This window comes from Tachypleus tridentatus, chromosome 8 (assembly GCF_004210375.1).
Source record: "Tachypleus tridentatus isolate NWPU-2018 chromosome 8, ASM421037v1, whole genome shotgun sequence".
NCBI lineage: Eukaryota > Metazoa > Arthropoda > Merostomata > Xiphosura > Limulidae > Tachypleus > Tachypleus tridentatus.
The window spans coordinates 105,831,050-105,844,909 of NC_134832.1; the positions used below are offsets into that span (position 1 = coordinate 105,831,050).

General features: G+C 33.2%; 1 protein-coding gene and 1 long non-coding RNA gene across 9 annotated transcripts in view; one reads left to right on the plus strand and one right to left on the minus strand.

Annotated features, from left to right (window-relative positions):
- The window catches only part of LOC143223133 (epidermal growth factor receptor kinase substrate 8-like), a 172,547-nt gene that overhangs the window by 113,846 nt on the left and 44,841 nt on the right, over positions 1-13,860 (minus strand). The window lies entirely within an intron of this gene.
- LOC143223136 (uncharacterized) lies at positions 726-9,343 on the plus strand. The gene is made up of 2 exons (XR_013012676.1): positions 726-873; positions 9,121-9,343. It is a non-coding gene; the product is annotated as an uncharacterized LOC143223136 (long non-coding RNA).

Consider the following 13,860-nt stretch of genomic DNA (forward strand, 5'->3'; position numbering starts at 1 on the left):
CCACGCCCTCACAACGCGTGTGAGATTAGGTTAGAACACGTATACCAGCCACCTAAAGTAGTTATGACGGTAACTGTTATAAACTTACGTTAAAAAGTTTCACTTTGAAATCAAAGGCAACTTAAAACAATGTTTGTATGTAAGTGTATGTGTGTAGGAGTTAAAAATAAGGTTGCTTAGAAGCGTTAAATCCAGGATTTAAGCCTCGTGCTTCCTTCTAGAAAAGTCTAACAATAACATTCTTTACAGCTGTAAACGTGTACACAGTTTAAATGGTGGCAGTTATTTTTCTTTATTATTATTATTATTATTATTATTATTATTATTATTATTATACGTGTAGCACCTCATACGTACAAAAATCATTTCGAAAAAAGTGACTTAGTAATATTGTTTTATTATTAATATCATTTTGCAACTTTTCAAGTAATAGCCATAAAAATCTTTTTGTGACTATGTTGCATATGATAACGTGTAAGACGTGTACCTACTTAAATATTTACTCATACTGGTTAATAGCTTCAAAGATTTCGCAAGTAGCTTGGCTAAGCTGCAGGGGTCTGTTTATTTATTTACGAAATATATTCACTTGTTTTTAACAGCGTAAACTAAGTGCGTTATATTAACAACACGGAAGCATTTCTGCTTGGGAAGAAGAAATGCTGTCAATTCTGACCCTCCCAGGTCGCACACAACAACCAAATACAGAACCGATAAAACGACACCTACATTTGTGCCTATGTTGCACACTTCTTGGACTTATACACGCCTGGCTTATACAGCTACACTAAAGGCTAAAGATGTCGTTAATCGAGAAAAGACTTAATGTTGATAAACCATAAATATCACATTTTACAATTTACAACTTCTACGGTAAGTAATATTAGTTCCTGTTCTAAAACCTTGGCTTGCTTTCTTACCGTTAATAGCTGTTAAGTTGTAATAAAATATACGTTATCAATAGGTAGACTCTAAATCGTGAATATCACAATTCTTTAATTTCTAATTGGGCTACTCATAAACGAAATGTTTACTTGTATATAACTGTGCTAGTAATAATTTAAAACAAGCAGAGACAGTTTGCAAGTCTTCATGTGTTACTTAATAAAACAAAACAAAGTTCTGTTAATAATGTTGACCCTCGTAAAAATAATTACTGTCTGCGGAAATACCACACTGCAATGTTTCAAAAATATAAGTGAAGAAACGTACTTACATGCTTCTAAAAATATAAAAAATATAATGTCGTTGTTCGAAATTAAAATATTTCATTATATATGTGACACAAATACCGTTCATTGCGCATGAGTGCCATCCGTGACTGATGGCGGGAGTTATTTTCTTAACTTAGCAAGAACTATTCTTTTCTAATTAACCTGACCCATTACATGACACACTGAAGTTGATTATTATGATTTGCTCTAACAACTTGTTTTACATTTTTATGAGCGATTAATAATAGACTTTAATTTGTTTTTTACGTCTTATTTCACTAATGTTTAGATACAGGTTTGATAATATTTATTATTTTGCAAATTTTCTGACAAAATTGTCCACTTATCTATCTTCCTAAATAGAAAGAGACACACACATACATAGAGTAAAAGTTTTACTCCTTTCTATATTACTTTCTATGTAGTTTCAACGTTCACTATAATTACACCCCTTTAGTTTTTCTAACGTAATTCACTAAAAATTCACTTCACGTACAATTTAAATCTACTCTTTTATTTTGGTTACAATCAGTTTATACTTCACAACTTCAACTAAAACTATGCTCTTCCCCCAGTAGCACAGCAGTAAGTTTGCGGATTTATTACACAAGAAATGGTTTCGATATGCGTAGTGGACAAAGCATAAATAGCCCATTGTGTAGCTCTGTGCTTAATTACATACAAATAAACTAAAATATAAAACAAAACATGCTGACAATAACAACATAGTGAAAGAAATCTGACATTTGGTACTTTAACTCGTAGCGACATCTTACATGGGATAAGCAGCTAGGTCTAGCCGACACTAATTTAGAGCCAGTGACCAGAGGGAAGGCAACCAATCAATAACACACGCCGCCTACACGACTACTCTTAACCGAATAGCAGAAGTCACTCGCTTCTATTAAGCGACCATAGCTGAAAGTGCGCAACATTCTCTGTGGTATTTCACAAACTTGAATTTCGAGACACGCAGTTCGGCAAGTTAACTACAGTCAACGTATTAAACAAACACAAGTTGTATAATTTACATATTTCATCGCTGAGACCAACAGTAGATGTTTGTGTCCAGTGCAAGCTGAAGAAATATGATTTATATGAATAGGAAAACAAACACGAAATATCATGTAGTTTTATGATAAAGTTTCTGCTTTGTTAAAGATTTATCAGTAAAGAGTACATGTCCCCTTGACAAGACGAAACTTTAAAAAGCACAGGTGTTCGACACTATAAAACATACGACATAAAAGAGAAGCGTTTATACTTTAGTAAATATTCAAGTCACAAAAACATCTTTCATAAAAATGAGTATAGCGTTTTCATTTATAGGTTACAAACGTATCATATTAAACATAATAAGGAGCATAGAGTTCAGCTTCGATCAAGGTTATGTGTATCATGTAGAGTACTGCTTCACTAAAAACATTACTTCATGCAATAACGATGTACATGCATATTTTCAGAGTTTAAGTTTTAGTATGTGTCTTCAGTTACAGACTATTTCTTCTCGTCATCAAACTATCACTTATAAATGTGTGAAATTAACAAAACACTACTTTTTCTATTTAGCTGCAGTATATGCATAAAAATATTTGCACCACAGGCTAAAATCCGGGGTTCTGTACTCTGCTTGGGTTACTTACTTAGAAAGGTGAAAACGTGTGAGCAGATATAGTAAACAGCATGAACTTGACTCGTGTACTGGACGTGGATACAACTCATCGAGATTAGACGAAATGTAGCTAGAGTAAGCAAAACATTAGGATGAGTTTTTATATATATTTAAAGCAACTTATAAGTATAAACTCACATGAAAATATACATATAATGTAGTAATGGTAAATGCCCTCTTGTATAAACTTTGAAGGTGGTACCTTGTCGGTTGGACGTTTGTAATACTAAATGTACATCAAATGCAGTAACGTTTTTGTGAATCATATCTTAAACTTGTCAGCCCTAAAGTCGTGACGAACAGGATGTAGTACTGAATGTACATTTAATGTAGTAATGTTCATTGTCCTTGTGTATCACATTCGAGTTTTGTCAGGCATAAAGGCACGAGGAAATATGTTTTGAGACAAAGTTTCCTCGTGTATGGTGGCTCTTTCCGTGTTCCAATACACTCTGCTTTGAGAAATATATTCTAGAAACATTTTGTATTTGGCCAATAAGAAAATACGTCTGTCATATGACTTTGCACATGTCGACTTCAGAAAGAAAATGGAATGTTTTAGAATCCTTATACAGTTAATAAATTCATTTATGATCACGTTTCTGAAGAAGTATACTATCTTTTACACCTTGTAAGACGCTACATCGTGGAAGAATTACCCCAGTTTTGTAAAGAAAATTCTAAGAGAAAAATATTTTGACTCAACAACTAACACTTTGATGCAACCTTGACGTTTTTTCAATCTACTGAGTAAATACGATGTATTTACATCGTATTCTTCACAATATATCGACAGTATTAGGTAAATTGAATGTTTTAAGCAATTGAAAATACTTGTAATTGGTAAGTAATGAGATTACTGTCTGTATGAGAGGCCGTTTTGAGTAACCTCTTACCTTAACCCATCACTTTTGTCTTGGAAGACGCATGGAAATTTTTCAAGGGATTTTTAAAGAAAAATGTGCGTCTTACAAGGCGTAAAATACGGTATTTGGTGAAATTTCGTCGTATATGATGGTTTTATATTCCAAAACAGTTTATTTTTCTTTAAAATGGTACAGTAAAAATATTTGGGCTCCACCATTACCTGAAGTAATAAGAATTACGGTCTATGCTTATTCATAACGTTTAGCGTTTTAGTAATTGATAAACATGTTACGCAACTAACTTGTTTTGAACTCATGCACACACAAAATATATATTACACCGATGACTCACCATTTTTTCGTACATCTGTGCGCGTGTGTGGTCATGAAACAATATATTCTAATATCTGTAAGTAAGAACATAAAAACAAATATATTTATATTTGTTTATTTAGTTATACACATTAATAAATTGGTTTTTAGTCTGGCTCTAGCTAGGTAGCTGGCTCTGGTCGAAATTTAATAATTATTCAAGGTTTTCAATAAAGTTTTAACGCTCTGAATTATAAATGTGAAAGCACATAATTCAAAGTTCAAGATAAGTAATTTCCGCTACATTAGGAGCTTCTGTTCATTATTTTATATTGTAAACTAGATATATATATATATATATATATATATATTATCAATGGAGACAAGGAACACGCGTTGGAGAAAGGAGTACGAAATTGATGCTAAACTAAATTAGTTCGCATGCGTTTGTCCGCTACTACGGGGGCGTCGTTAAGTACTTATAATATTCGGAACTCGAGCCCAGAGGTTCGGGACTGTTCAGCATTTCAGTTTGATATCGGTCATGATTTTCTATTTTGGTTTTTAAGACACCAACTAGGGATTCGGGACACTGTCAAATATAATTGGGGCACGTGTCCCGTATGCCAGAGCCTGGCGATATTTTTTGCACAAGTATCATGTTTTCTCATTATCACCTATTTTTGTTTTGTTTTAACACAAAGCTGCACAGTAGGCTGTCTGCAATGCGTCCACTGTGGAAGTCGAACCCAGAATTCTAGCTTTATAAAACGTTAAGTTATCACACGAACTATCTCCTGTTGCCTAAAGTAATGCCACAAAATACTTAATTAGTCAAAGCATGGTGTTCTCCGTGTTTAATTGTTTTGTGTGTTATCATAAGTTAATAAGTCATATTTATATTGACTATTCAAAACTCTAATTTTTTCTAATTTTTTAAAGCACTGAGAAAATACGCATAATACTTATGGCCCAGCTGTATTTATTTTTATTCTATCAAATACTTACTAACTGTAGTTACTGTGTTAAAAAGGGGGAGAGGAATAAGACAACAGTAGTATTATATTACGTATCACTAAAAATAAAATTGAAAATGTAGTATGTGAATGCTGTGGATTGCAGTATCGTCTGCTCAAGGCCCACCTACACAGCTTACAACATTGTCTCTTATATTATCTTAATTATCATTATTTCATTATTGTTCAGAAAACGAGTACAAACTTTCACATAACTTTCAAAACCTGCTCCAGCTAACATTCAGAAATAACTTTTGAAACTTGTATAAAATAATCTCATTAACTTGCACTGTTTTATAGCCATTATTTAACATAAGACCAATTTTTTTTTGTAAATTTTAATCACTTATCCAAGTAAAGGCTGTTAGTTTTTTTATATATAAACTTTAATTGTATATTGTTTAAAGAAACAGTGTTGTTGGTCTCATCTGATAAACAAAAACGCTTAAATTGTTAATTAACGTCGTATTTTAATCACATTAAACATCTTGGTATCAACACCGTATTTTGGCCAGTGATAAATAGTTTGAGGCCATTATTTACGGATTTTCTTTCTACCGATTTATTACTCTCTTAACGAGAGTAACACATCCATCAAAAGAAAAGATGCCAAGGCTATTTTCTGTTTGTTTGACAACTCATACTTTTTTAAACAAAAGTAACCGTATAAACCTGGTACTGGTATAATGTTTTGGAGCTATACACAGCGTCAGACCTAAATAAGAATCAAACAATATTACATTTTACTGTTGGCACCTATTTGAACAAACGAAGTCGTTTGTTTTTGTTGTTTTTGGAATTTCGCACAAAGCTACTCGAGGGCTATCTGTGCTAGCCGTCCCTAATTTAGTAGTGTAAGACTAGAGGGAAGGCAGCTAGTCATCACCACCCACCGCCAACTCTTGGGCTACTCTTTTACCAACGAATAGTGGGATTGACCGTCACTTATAACGCCCCCACGGCTGGGAGGGCGAGCATGTTTGGCGCGACTCGGGCGCGAACCCGCGACCCTCAGATTACGAAGCGCACGCCTTAACGCGCTAGGCCATGCCGGGCCCCAAACGAAGTCAGAAATACCGACTACTGAAACTCCACCTTTCTTCCAAGTGGCCTATACAAAATAAGTACAAAAACTAAAACTTATTTAAACTGGTAAATACTGAATAATATAAACCTATAATTATAAATGCACTTGACGCATTACTAATACTTGTCAATATTTTTGAGGTAAAAAAACATTCAAGACTGGCAATTCGACATACCTTAATACATATATTTCTCCAAAACAAAGGCAAAATAGAAGGCATTGACAGCCTTGACAATCTACTCAACATCTCACATAAGAGATTAATAGGAGTGTTATGTTCTTTTATATCAGAAAACATACTGCGTGCATACACATAAATGTATGTACAGATACATATTCTTAATTTAAAGAATTTGCAAGTTTTCAAGTTAGCCCTACCTGAGAGCTTAAATAAACTCACTTTGACAGCGTCTAATTAAAACGGACATAAATGCATATATACACAGATTTATTTAAAAGAATATTGATGTTTTCGATTTAAGCCTAACTGACAGGTAAATAAGCTTGCTTTTAGCGCGTCTACTTCGAATATAATATTATACACGTGTACGTGCATTGGCGAGAATGCGCGCAACCGGAAGAAAACCGAAGTTGAGTAAACCATGCAGCAAATTACTGTGTACAGGATAAACTAGTGAGATGTAACTATATTTCATAGACTTACACAGAACTTAGATAAGAAAGTATGTGGTGAAATAGTAGAGAAAAGAGGTAACATATGGCAGTTTAACAGAAAAAACGATAAATCTTCGATTGAATATATATCAATTCGAAATCGCACGTAAAACCTTCTCTCGTGTTCTCTCAAATCGCCAGTTTCTTGTGAAATGGAATAAGAAATAACCTACTAATTCCACTTTCATGTCTCCTGGATTTATTAGCGAAGAACGTGTTCATCAGTTTAGTATAACCCTTCTTTTTTTTTTCTTTTCAACTTTATTCTGTTAAAGCTTGATTTTATGACTCAAAGAAACAGTTCGAATTTCCTCAACCATAACAGAAAATGGGCTTAGCATGCAGCTCCTTGCAACTAAACCTAAATTACAGTCCTGTAAAAGCATAAATATAATTTTGTAATTATATGAAGAGTATGCTTATTATGTTGAGGTACCACATTCTTCTTATACTGAAATACTTTACACTTGTTGAATTAAAAACATTCATCTACATATAAACATACTTTAATAATATTTTACCATCTTTCCACGATTGCGAAAATGACGAGTGACTGACCCCTACAGGTATTTTTAGAAATTTCATTTAAGTGCATTAAAAAATAAGCACACAGATCTATTAACATGTCAAACTAATGTTCAAATCTTATAATAAATACAAAGATGTATTCACATTATACTACCGCGTAAGACAATGGGTCAGAACAATAATTTCTGCAAATCAAAAGATATCTATTATCAGTTCTATAGCAAGACAAGAGAAAAAGTCAATGTCTGCCAAAAGTAAAATTTGTTGTCGCCTAATGTTGGTGACTAATTGATGAAAAAATAACTGAATAAATTTGTCAACTGCTACAAACCTGTCATCTTAATCTCAGCCGATTCTGTCAACAATGGCCAGATATTGATTCTTCTCAACCGTACCATGCAAAAGGTATAAATATAAAAACTATAAGATTGTTCTTTGTTTGTTGGTCTCTGTTCTCTTCTCGATCTCAACATCTTTGATACACTCGCACACTGACTAGTCAAGTGCTTCTAAACCTTAACAAACTTTAGTCTTCCATGATAGATGAGCTTGTGAAAAATTCGTAACATCATTTAATCAAGAAGAGAGTATTTGTCCATCGGAACGGCCATTATCAACGACAACGTTCATAGTGTTATTTAGCTTTAAGAATTGATATAAGAATCTTTGTGAATGTTCCTTACATCACTGCACCATCTCTAGCAGTTCGCACTGATGGAACAATATAATCAAGATAGATTAGGTCTTCATCTCCTTTCTTTCGTAGTTTCTCTATCTTTAAAGGAGAAAAAGATTGAAAAGCGATTCATCAAATTACTTTACCTACGTCCAAAATTTGCGTTTTGAGCACCACGAAAGGTTTGTTTTTCTGTTTGCATTTGAGATAAGTGCTTTTCGAACTTCTTTCAGTTAATGTGATAAAGATTCATTCTCGAACAATAGTAATAATAATAGTAAAAGTAATAATAAAATTATTTCCGTAGTTAAGTCTATGACAGTTTTTGTTTTGTTTATTTTTTGCGGGATATTTTCTATATTTATGTACTTATTTAACTACAACCTGTTCGAAAATCACTTACTTTAATGAACATGTGGCCTATAGAAATTTTAATAAACACAGAATGAAAATATTTTAATATTTATTTTATTTTTGGATGTTACTGTGCATCTTTTAGCATTTAGTACACAAAACATCTACCCAGTTTCTTTGACTTGGTTTGTTTTGAATTTCGCGCAAAGCTATTCGAGGGCTATCTGCGCTTGCCGTCCCTAATTTAGCAGCGAAAGACTAGAGGGAAGGCAACTAGTCATCACCACCCACTGCCAGTTTCTTTGGCATTTTTGTTCAATGATTAATATTATCATGATGAACAAATTAAAGTATTATAGATGTTATAAATATTGACAGCCTTAATGAGCCTCCTGATATAACTAAAATATTTCCTAAAACATTTCGTGTTCGATAACTTTTAAAATTTCAAGCCAAAGCGAGTAAAATTTTACAAATCTGATATTTTTTATTTACTTTAATAATCGTAGAGTTTATTTGCCTAGATATTTAGTTTCTACGGGTAAATGTTATGACTTTTCTATTTTTTTTTCGTTCAATAGCATACAACCATTCACACTACACAAATTACTTATGTTGTTGTTGCATTAGAATGTAAATCCAATACTTCTATGTTTAATTCTAATGTGTTTGTTTGTTGAATTTCATGAACTATCTGCGTCTGTATTCCCTAATTTAAAGATGATTGACTAGATAAAAGAAAGCCAGTCAACACCACCCACTCTTGGGGTACTCTTTACCAATGAAAAGTGGAACTGACCATTATATAACGCCCTCACAGATTGCAAGTCGAAGGCTCCAACGTCCGAGTGCCATACCAGACCTCATGAGTGCTTCAACATGTGAAGCTGTTTAAGTGGTGACATTATTCACAATGAAGAAATAAAAGTTAAATACAAAATTATTCACGCATTTTAGTTTCATCATTTTTTATTAAGCCTAAACCGAGACATCCTTTTCTTCTGATTTTCGTTACTTGCAGTGAATAAGAGGTGGAGGACACAAGTTTTAGCGATAACATAGACACTGATCTCATCTTGTTTTATAATGGAAGATCCATGCTTCAGGTTAACATAAACACTGTTTTTAAGCAACGGCATTTTTTATTTTGTAAATGTTTTTTTAAAATAGTTTTAAACGGCATTTACTGCTTTTTTAAATATAAATACATATCCCTGGGCTCTCTTTTGTGGTTGCAATGTGGAAGATCAGGTTACACTAATAATTTGAAGCATGTCATTTATATACTGTCCGCATATTTGCAAGTAGAAAGATGAAGATATTAAAAAAAAAACAGAAAACACATTGTATCATTTCTTACATGTTTGAATTCAGTGAGATCATAAATGTGTGACTATATAATTCAAGACTAGAAGGTATATCTTCAAAGACGAGTCGAGGCTAAACTCCAAAAAGATTAAAACGTGGTGTATCTCTTCTTCAAACAACGTGCTAAGCCTAAAGTTATTTGAAGCCAACAGTGGAAATTATACAATACGAAGATAGTATCTCAGTTGTTTGCTGAGATGACATTAATGGGTGAATATTCAGGGAATCAGAATATGAAGAAAGTTGACAATTGGTAGGGCACCTAATCCTGAATCTGAAACAGATCTTACAAAACTTAAGTTTAGGGTGAAAAAAAAAAGAGTCCAAGCTCTGAGTGCTGAAAGTATTTTGAGGTTTCAGAACTCTGCACTTGTAACCTCTGTAGGTAGTGGTGTCTTATAGATAACATTATCGGTCTTTTCCATTCAAGTTCTCATGAAAAGCGCAAAAGTAGTCCGTCCGATAGACTTGGTTTCTCTATAACGGTGAGAAATATTCAATGAATTTAGAAACTGGACAGTGATATGCAACGGGATTTCATTAGTTATTATTTTTGTATACAGTTTAAGAGGATATTGTGTTAGTTTTTAACGTATGTATTTCTCAAATGAGGTTATGTTTTGGAAATTTAGTCAAAAGGCGTAGTTAAAAAGTTATTGTTTTGAATATAAGCATAAAGTTACACGATGAGCTATTGGGCTATCTGTGCTCTGCCCACTACGGTATCGAAACTTGGATTATAGTGTTGTAAGTCCCCAGACATATCGGTGTGCTAGTGGAGGACGGTCTAAAAGCGTCAGACTGACATGTTTTAATGGATTTGTTCACCTTATAAAGTTCATTATACAGGTCTACCACCTTCAGAAAATTCTATGAATCTGAAAGTTTGAAAATGAAACTACGTTGTAAGTTATTAAACAGAATTGTTCATTAATTAAATATTAGATAATTTATTTAAACAACAATTAGACAAACCGGAGACAGCGTGCAGGTACTGTTTTAGCTCGCAGTATTCCACGTGTTACGAAGAAGTTTTAGTTGTGTGCCTGATTACGCCTTAAAATGCTACATAGTCTGAGTAAAAAAATAGTCTTCATAAAAATTGTTGTTGTATTTAATGCAGTAATCTCATTTCACAGTCCACTGTTGTAGAAAACCTACGAAAATTTGTAAAGTGTTCGTAGCATATTCAAACTGTTTTAGTGAATCATCAAATTAAGGAAGAGTCTCTTAGTGTCAAAATGAGTTATGAAGACAATTAGTGGGCAGGTTCTAATTCTGATCAATGACATGCAAATATAATGTACAATGAAACATCACAAAAATCATTTGAAATGTTCGGCCTAAAGAATTGTGAAATAACGTATGAGTTAAGAATTTTTTATACACGTGTTAACAAAAGTAAGAAATACATCGACGAAAAATACCATTTGTGTTCAATTTAGACCAGTCAGTTAGCATATTATGGCACGACTTTAAATTTTGTAAAGACAAATTAATGATTATAATATTCACCAAAATGTTCTGAATATTTCTCTTAGTTCCAAGTTAACTGCTTATATTTTGTTCTATTTATACATAAATCAGTGAAACCAGTTCAAGCACACGTGCTTCTTAAAAGAAACTGACGGGTAGCGCTCGAACTAAATCCTTACACCAATAATTTCAAAACGTATCGTACAAGTTAATAAAAATGGAACAAACAGAGTTCAAACAATCGCTGAATTGTTAGGAACAACACACTAAAGTTGAAAGTCATACAGAAGAAGCAACTCAAGAATAAATTATGCAAAATAAGTTGCTAAGCGAAGCATCGTTATACTGAGTAATAAGAAGAGTGCTTCAAGTTATACTTTATTGCCTTTTATGGTTAGCATGGAACAGTTAGTTAAATGTCACTTATACGCTGTACATCACCACACTCATGGTAGTACTTATGCTCTCTCCTTTTAGCTATAAGCTTGAGGAATAAAATTCAAAATTCGATCTCTCCGATTGACACAGTATAATTAATCGTTTGTGCAGCTTTGTGCTTAAAAATAAACAATACAATAAATCCAGTGGCCATTGTTCATCATAAAAACTCGTTAACAAAAGTTTGCTTTGAATTTCGCGCAAAGCTACACGAGGGCTATCTGCGCTAGCCGTCCCTAATTTAGCAGTGTAAGACTAGAGGGAAGGCAGCTAGTCATCACCACCCACCGTCAACTCTTGGGCTATTCTTTTACCAACGAATTGTGAGATTGATCATCACATTATAACGCTCCTACAGCTGAAAGGGCAAGCATGTTTGGTGTGACGGGTATTCAAACTCGCAATCCTCCGATTACGAGTCAAGTGCCTTAACCACCTGGCGATGCTGGGTCATTAAGAAAGGAATCAGAGCAGGTTAAAGATGATCGCTGCTCTTTTCTATTTTGTCCTTAAGGTATTTATTTATCAAATTTGAGCTAAAACCTAGTGTTAAATTTAAATATCTCATCATATTTACAAAGGAAATTTACAGCTTTCAATAATCTGAAATGTCACAGGATACGTACAAACAGAGAGCTTTTCGCAAGAATACAAAATAGTTCCAAAACAAATAAGTAAAAACTTGTTTCAAGGCATTCAAAGCATATTGAGATGATTTAAAGAGTTGAGTTAACCCTTCTTTTGTGGGGATTTCCTACTCATACCACTATAAGCCCTTAAGTATAAAGCTGGTTAAGAAATAGAAAAGTGAACTAAATCGACAGCTCTGGTACGAGTAGAAAACAAACTAATCAACTATTGCTATACGTACTCCTAATCATCTTTCTCACTCATCATGTACATTAACACTTTACTAATGACTACAACGATAGTCATATACTTCTATACGTACTTTTGTATGTTCTTATTTACTTACCTAGCGATTCGTTTTCGAACTTGATAAAACTAAAAGTTGTTCGTATAAACGCGTCAACATTATTTTGTAATGCCACCAATAGAATATTAACCGTCTACAGCCTTTTACTATTACCTATTTACCCTCATAGGCCTGTTAATAGAATTAGCGTATGACTTATCGTCAGCACGTAGTTTTATTCAGGACACAAAACATATACATGTACTGTCAGGGTAATATCCTCCACAGGTGTCATAGTTCAAACTCTCCCAGACCGGAAATAATTAGATAAAATAACACACATGCAACAAAATATAATACTTGATGGTGTTACAATTATTTTTTTTTATTTTGAAATAAAATAATCATAAATAACATGCTTATACCCAGTTCCAGAATCCTTTAGCACACGGCTTCCAGTATTTTTCATTAGACGTATTATTAGATAACACAAAGACGAGAAAAAAAGAAACGTGAATCTGCGTTGTGATTTTCTCTCATTTTTTTACTGAATGTTTCCCCAACCAAAAAAGAAATAAATAAAAATAACATATTTTTGCATTTTTGGTGAGTGTATATATACACACAGATATATATCATTTTGATATTAAGAAAGTCTTTTCCACCTTTGACATAATCATTGATATTACTAATTTCAAAACAGTCAGAATGTACAACAGGTATTCTATTACATATAACAATTACGATGAGGCCCGGACTGACCAAGTATAGATTTCTTTTTAGCATGTGACATATATTGTTGGATGTGTATTGCTCAAGTCCCCCCTGCTCTAGAAATTTTGTAAAAGATTCTTCAGAGTAAATATCAACAACATTTGTTTTGCAAAATCGTTATCTCGTTTTGAACATTGTTGAAACTTCTAGAAACTCGCGTGATTCGTGTAAAAGGTAATTAGCTGAGAAACAGTAACAGAAAAATATTATCATTGGTCAGCTACAGTCAGTGTGCTATAGGCCTTGAAAGCTATAATTGGGATTAACGCCTGTTACTCGGAAAACAATTGAATTTGACTAGGAACATTTATAAATTTTCAAACATTACAAATGTTCAACTTCAGTAAATTAACTACGAACGTTATTACTTCTACGAGGACATTAAATATCTTCTTCGGTAAGAAGTGAACTCGTTACAGAGTGTGAGGCCAACTGAGAAAAAACAGCATTAGTTTAAACGAGGCGTAACAAAATTAATTCAGAATTAA